Source organism: Dasypus novemcinctus, chromosome X (assembly GCF_030445035.2).
Source record: "Dasypus novemcinctus isolate mDasNov1 chromosome X, mDasNov1.1.hap2, whole genome shotgun sequence".
NCBI classification, from domain to species: domain Eukaryota; kingdom Metazoa; phylum Chordata; class Mammalia; order Cingulata; family Dasypodidae; genus Dasypus; species Dasypus novemcinctus.
This window is the reverse complement of record NC_080704.1, coordinates 153773534-153781242: the sequence shown is the minus strand read 5'-3', so window position 1 is coordinate 153781242 and position 7709 is coordinate 153773534. Positions and strand designations below refer to the sequence as shown.

The 7709-nt window shown below is 45.0% G+C and overlaps 1 long non-coding RNA gene across 1 annotated transcript; it reads left to right on the top strand.

Moving 5' to 3' along the window:
- The first annotated feature begins 1706 nt into the window (after positions 1-1706).
- Positions 1707-4669, top strand: LOC105744249 (uncharacterized). Its single transcript, XR_002793380.3, has 2 exons — positions 1707-3320; positions 4007-4669. It is a non-coding gene; the product is annotated as an uncharacterized lncRNA (long non-coding RNA).
- Positions 4670-7709: the final 3040 nt, after the last annotated feature.

The following is a 7709-nucleotide window of genomic DNA, read 5'->3' as shown; positions in this document are numbered from 1 at the left end:
ATTATTAATGACCTTGTTTACCATGACATAAACAGTGTGTTTGTTAACACTGGATCTCAGCCTGCGGTGCTGTGAGTTTTCTGCTTAGTCTCATTAAATACTCTGCACGTTTTATTAACTAATAAATAGGACACAACATTCATTCTACTGGTTTATAAAAACCGATTTTGAAATAGAACAGAGCACTTAGCAGACTAAGATACATTTACATGTTTATATTACTTTATTGAAATGTATGTTAACTTTTAAAACCATTAGAGTTTTGTGCCCTCTTTGTTGTCTTAAAAGGTTTAAGACTGAGGGTTTTAGGATATTTTTTATTCTTGTGCTTGAGTATTTTGTTTAAACAATAGGGGGAAGTATGTGTATCTTATTGCTCATGTGTGTACATTATAAAAAGGAAAAAGTGGTATCCAATGAGTTAATCATTAAGGAGTATGCACAGTGCCAGCCATTTCAGGATGTGAAAGAGTTTCTGTGGAGCTGCTTGAGGGAGGAAAGAGTGATGGCATCAAGTATTCAAACATTTTGATTTATGTTTTGATAGGTGACATTGATAGGCATACATGATTTATCAATAAGTTTAAGTAAGCCGGCTTTATATGTAAACATCCAGGTAACTCATCTACATACAGAAAGTTGTCTCTCATTCTTTGATACCCTTAACATCGCTCAAGGCAGGCGGTTTGCTGTAAGAATGAAACGCTAGGCGAGTCCGAGAGGACACCTGATGCATGTATAAACGGATCTATAGTTACAAGATGTGGTATATCTCCTTTAAGCCACCTACATCTATTTTCAATACAAAACAGGGTTTAAAAAAATAAAGACAATGAATGAGACTCTAATGAATGAGACTTACAATATGCAGCAGGAAGGAGTTTCACCGAGACTTTGAAACTGGCAAAAGTGATCCAGATGTTGCCAATTTGCCTCGATTTATTTACTCTCATTACTCCTCTGCTCTCCACTCCTATCTTCCTACCCCTCTATTTTTCACCACTACACCTTTCCAAGATTCATGGCGGGGAGTGGGGGGGGGGGGAGGGAGACACACTCTTCACTCCATCTTCAAATCCTGGAAATCAAACGGGGAGATTAAAAAAAAATTACATCAATTTATAACGCATGCGTGTCGGACTCGTAAGTGGTGCTTTATTCCTCACCATTGGGTAGACGGGGCTGGGCTTCCTTCCAATCACCTTGTCTTTTTTGGCCCACAGGTGCCCCCAGAGTGATCCCCCTTTGTTGACTCCGAGGGGATGCAGCAGCAATTCATGTTTTGAAGTGCTCTAAATGGTTCAAAACGTGAGGCGCTGCTATACCCCCTCGAGGGGAAAGTGGAAGGTGGGATCTGCGGGACGCGCCTGCCTGCCAGGTTCCCGCTGCGCGACAGGCCCGCTCAGGTGCAGGTAGGTGGGGAGGGGCTTCCGTATCTCTTACTCTTCTCGCCACACCCTTCCCTGCCCACGCAGCGCAGCCAGAGTGGGGAAGAGGGTGCCCCTGCCGAGGGTCCCACTGCTCTGGTGGGCATGGAGTGGCCTTGAGAGGGGGCTGGGGGTTGGGGGCTGGGAGCCGAGCGCAGGCGGTGGGCGCCGAGGACGGACACGGTGCCCCGCACTCAGCCGTGCCCTAGCAGCGGGAACAGTACTGCAGCAGGTGATTGGTGCTCTGGGGTATTGTTCCTGCTGCCTGGGCAAGACTGGGACTCCCGCACGGGCCCACCCACAGGTAAGTCTGAGTCCTCCGCCAACAGTGTCTGCCTTTGCTGCAAGCAGGGAAGCTGGGACTTGCGCTTTTATCGGACTGTTTTCCTCCCTCAAAGGCTTGTGGGTCTTCGACTATGTGAATGGGTGTGGCAGAGGCTTTCACTTAGCATCCCCTTTTCTTACCCAGGTAAAACTTAAACTGTTGGGAAAAAAATCCCCTCCCGATTACTTAGAATACCACCCACACAACAAACCCGAAAAAAGCACATCTTCAGCTTCCCCAAATTATATAGGGGTTGTAAGAGGAGTGAGGGGAGGCAAGGGGTCTCCCGGCCGCTCTGTGGATCCTGGTAAATGGCTCGAGTCCTGCGTGCAGAAGAGGGAAGGGGCTTGGGAATCCGAAAAGATGAAGATGACTGACTGACTGCTCCCCCTCCATCCTCCCCTTTTGTTAGGGGCGCCTCAATTAAGATTGGGCAGGAAGAAGGATCCGGAGGGGCAGGGAGGGCGGAGGCACGAGGGGCGGCTCCGGAATGAAGCTTTGAGTTTCTAGCATCTTCTCATGCTCCCCTGTACCAATCCCCAACACACACACACACACACACACACACAAAAAATCTGGTCCCAGAATTCCACCCTGGAGGCACAGCCCCAAGGCCCCATTTAGTCACCACCGGGGATTCACAGAAGGGATGACTCCCACTGGCTAGGTACAGGCACGGCTGCCCCTGAGACTATGGGAGCCCCTGAGCTGATGATTCAGGGGTCCTTCGTGACTCCCAAAGTCTGGACGCTACTGCTACTAAGTGTTACACTTCTGTCGACCGCTCAAGCCATCTCCACCCCTCGCTGATTGGCCCTGTGAGCGTTCTGTGAGGAAACCCAGTCCCCAATCCGTTCGCAGTTTGATAGCTGGCCTAGAAAAGAGACGGCTAAATCTGTGACTGGGCCCTGACTTTTCCTGGGAAAATAACCTCAGTGATATATATATATATGTATGTATGTGTATATATATGTGTGTGTATGTATATATATATATGTACATGTATGTATATATATTTGATCTGGCCCATGGGCAGGTAAAGAACTATTGTCAAACACCAAGAGAGGTGTGGAATCTTTCCCAGGCTTCTCATCATCTTAAAAACACAGACCTCTCTGTCATAGGGCTGTCTCGAACCGGCCTTCCGGGGGACGGGAGTGGGGCAGCCTGGGGAGGCCTGGGGTTTCAGGTAGTCCGGGGCTAGGAGTCGGCCCTAGAACACCCGCTCTCCCAGACTCTCTGGCGCCGGGGACAGTGCGTGGGGGGCGGTTTGGGCCCTTCCCGCCGGCAGGGACCGGCGGGTTCCCAGGGCCGCCTGGACGCCGCTGCCCTGTGCCCCACGGCCCCTCAGGCCCCCCATCCAGACTCGGAAACGGCGAACGGGTTCCCGCAGCCGCCTTTCCCCCGCACTTGGGGGTGGGGGAGGCAATTCTGGACGCGCTTCTGCCTCCTTTTTCCCTCCGTAAGGTCCCCACCTGAAGCCAGAAGAAGGCTGGGAGCGCCCAGCCCTGCGGGGAGGACCAGGTCCACGCCATGCGCTGCCTGCAGTGGGCGCCCGCAGGACCCAGGTGAGGCCCGGAGGGTGGGGCGCCGCGAGGGTCGGGGAGCCGGCGTTGCCCTCCAGAAGAGGAGCGGCCCTTAACCCAGGACTCCCAAGAGGCAGCGAAATGAAGCCCGCTGATTGGGTGGTGCCCTTTCCTAACTGAAAACACACATCTTTCACCTTTACTTCATGCATTCCAAGTTGCAGTGTGCCTCGATTTTCCTCCAAGGACACAAAAATGTGAATAAAGCAATATTTTAGCCAAACATTTCTGTGTCAATTAAGAAGAAGGCAATTCGTTCCAGACTATAAATTCTCTTTAACAGCCCTCTGAGGTATTATTTAAAACTGTTTTCCAACATTGCTAAACGTGCATGGTAATGTGTGTGTGTGTGTGGGGGGGAGACTTGTATAAAAATGAATTGATTTTCAGTTGGCTGCTTAATCGCTCCAATGTTACCACCTTCAACAAGGCACCTTTCCATTGTTTTCTCATTTCTCCCCCCAACACATGTTATTTATTAGCAAGGAAGCTGCATGCACACAGCACTGTATAAAGTTTATTAAACAGACATGGTCCTTAAAACTGGGAAAACCTTACAGTGTAGCCCAAAATCTAAAATTCGGTATCTGTATCAGCTGTGGGACAAGATATGCAGGTTGCTTTTATAAACTAGAATTCAACATAATTTATTTTTATTTTAATCACAGGAAATTTTTTTTGAAGGCTTCCAGCATCTCGAGTTAGCAGTACAGATTTTTTTTTTCCAACAAAGGAACACTACATCAACACTCTTGCACAGGATCTGAACACAGAAAAGACTCCTGTTTCAAGAAAATACAGCCCTCTCTCAAAAAGTCTGTAATTTATATGCATTTTTAACTCACTAGATATTGAAAACCACCTAAGTGTCCCACAGTACGGGGATAAAAGATAATCAATCACACAGTGTAATATTATACATCCTTTAAAACTGTTATTGGAAAATGTTTTATGATCTGTAAGTCGAAATAATCCTCTCCCACCATTTCTTTCACCCTGCTGCTCCCCCATCCCCACGCTTCTTTATTCCAGTTGGCATGTAAACTTGTTTTTCCCGCCAAATGAGTCAGTCGCGATGGGAACATCCATTGACTTGAGCAGATGTGTGTCAATGTTACTTCAAAAACTAGATACCAATAACCAGGGCCACAAGAAAGGCAGTGATGGTAACTGTAAAAAGTTATGCTTGCTCACAGGCAAGGATTAAAGTGGAAGCCCAAACAGGAAAACAGTTGGAGATACTCTAATGCTGGGAGATGGAATGATTGTATGCTGCTTTTGACTTCCCTTAATAAGGGGCAACTATCGAATTAAAAACAACAACCTAATAAGGACTCCGCAGTGCAAATTATTTTTGCGAATTGTTTGTAAACGCTACCTATAAAATCTTCAAGGAGGGAGTGGGGCAGGAGGGCAGCAGGGGGCTTGGTTTGCAGGGGCTGGGTTTGTCCCCCTCCCCCTAAAAAAGAAAACATTGCCCTACACTCATGGAAGCTGAGAGGCAACTTTCTTTCTTGAGAGACTGTTCAAGATGAAATTAAACATAGATTCAAAAAGCATTTTTGGGAGATCAATGAAAGTTTATTGATAGAAATTAAAGATTTAGATCAGGGGAGGTGTCCACGTGGGCATAAATATTTAGAGATCAGTTTTCCCTATGGGCCTGCAATATTACTTATTTTCAGAACCCTAGAACTTTATATGATATACATTTGCATTTAGGATTATTCCATTACTCGTATATGAAAAGCAGAGTGTGTCTACACCAATTGTAGCAAACATGCATCTCCCTGTCTCCCCCATCCCTTAGTTAATGCTCAGCAAATGAACAAGTATCTACTGGCTTTTTCATAGTACTTCACCTACGGGCCTCCAGGCCTCTGCTGCCTCCCTCCCCTGCCCCACAACAGAGTTCCTTGGCTAGTTCAAAAGGCTTTGACTCCCGTGGGGGATAGTAAGTTGAGCCATGAAGGAGAAGCCCCTAGAATTTCCTGTGGCATCCGTTTCCTGTGGTTGCCCCTGTGGCTTCAGAACACTCCCCTTACACTCTAGAACCAGAGGTCTCTGGAAAGATTTCAGGGCGTCCATGAGCTCATGTTGAAAAAAAAATCTTTATTTTCTCCGACCTCCGATGTTGAGTGTCACAAAACTATCTGCCGTGACATTCTGAGAAGGAGCTCACAGTTTTCACCTGACTGGCAGAGGGGTCCGTGGAATAAAAAAAAAAAAAAAAGGTTAAGAACCCCTGGTCTGTAACTTTATAATCTGAACGACTGGTGGGAGTTTGGGAAGGTGGCCCTGGCTTCACCGCTAGAGCCAGAAGACCGAGCCCAGAACGGCATACTGACAGTCTTCATGGATTTGAAGTATGGTTTTGCAGGGCAGCCTCCGCACTGTTCCCCATCCCGGCTCCACTGCGCCAACCCCCCACACCCACCTGCTACCCAGATCAGACCGTTAGCCTGAGATCAGACCTTTTAAAAACCTTACCACAAAAACTCACTAATCAAAATTAGAGTCATGCCAGCATCGTGCCTTTCCAAATGCTTTCATATTTTGTTTGTAACTGTCTTGAAAGGTAAATAGGATAAGGCAGGCAATAAGGCAATTGCAGCCAAGAAAATGGAGTCTTGTGGAGGTAAAGGATTTGTCTCAGGCTAGTCTCCCGGGCTGCAGGCGTCTTCCCCCAGCCCTAGTGCTATGCTCCTTATATCATTATCTGTTCATCAGAACCAATTACACAAGAGGGACTAGAGCAGGAAATGGAGTTGAATTGGTATGTTTTGATTAAAAATTGAGGTGAAACTGATTAGTCCTATAATGAGCTTTTACCCTAACACCGAACACTTCCTGGCTGAGGCCCAAGATCGGCCCCAGCATTACTAAATAGTGGCAGTAAGTTACTCACTGTACAAGTGCACAAACCAAAAAGCATGATTTAAGTTCACTTAAAATTGCTGGCCCCTGGGAGCCAGCTTCCCACATACAAGGTTCCAGGTTCAATCCCCCAGCTCCAGTACCTCAAAAAAAATATCGCTGGCCCATATTTGGTATTTTCTGTAAATTCAACCAAATTAATCTTAAGGTAACTAACTGCCACTCCAGGCGTTAACTTAATTTTAGTCACCCACTCATTGGAATCTTTCTCAGATTTCAAATAATTATATCAGGATTATGGAGAAACTTGGAAAATGCTTACGAAAGCAAGTTGAAAACATCAGGGCTGCAAAATCACATGGACACCATGCTTACAGCTCTGGAGAAGTGGGTCTGTACAGGAGCAGAGCAAAGCCAGACATACTTGTCACTTCAGGGTGGTGCGATTAGAGCTGAAGCTTTTTTTGTTTTTGTTTTTTAAAAATTACTTTTCCAAAATTTCTGCTGTGGCTTTATTATTGTTACGTTGTCAAACATAATTCTCTGAAAAGTCTTTAGGTGTCATGGGCAGTACAGAAATTTGAGGCTCAAGAAGCACAGACCTCAGACATCTCGGGGATCATCATGTCACGAGATACCCACTGTGCACTTGTGACAGATTGATAACTGAAAGGTCTGAGAGCCACTCACCTTCATAGCATTACGGGCGGTAAGTATTAAAAGAGCTATCAATGGATAGAACAGAAGGAAAGTGGGCTCTCACAAGGAAGAAAGTGCTTGCCATGGAGGGAGGGGGTTGTACTTTCAGAGTTTAGTAAGAGCTGGGGGTCAGACTGTGTGTTTAACTATGGTTTTAATTTCTATTTAATGAGCTGAAATTTACATAGTACATAAGATTTTATCTTCATACTAAGATGTTGATAAAGACCCTATGCAGGAAACAATAACTGAAAAATATTAACTATAAATATTACTGACACAGGTTCATCTTTAATATGTTGAGTTCACACAAATTGTCAAAAAAAGACATAAAAGGTACATGAACAAAAATGTACAGGGAAAGAATACACAAAGATACTCATTTCATTACTTTACAGAATGGAAATTAGGTACATCCTGAATGACCAACAAAAAAGGATGGAATAAAATACGCTTCATCTATTGCAATGGAAGAATGTTTGGATTTAAAATAATTTTTCTGAAAATAATTTTAATGACATGAGAATATGATCCTGATAAAATGTTAAGTGATAAAAGAAACATGAAAAACTTTTTTGCACTGTTTATATATAAATATATATGGAGCATTTAAAAATTTTGTATGCACAGTTTTGTTTCAATAGAGAAAAGTCTAAGATGAAATATGTCAAAATTTTAATAGTGGTTATCTCTGGGTTCTAGCATGAGGGACCAAAGAATGATGCAAAACTATTTTTGTGATGTGTTCCTAATATGAAATATAAGTGTATTGGGAATATTTTGCATCCATGGTTT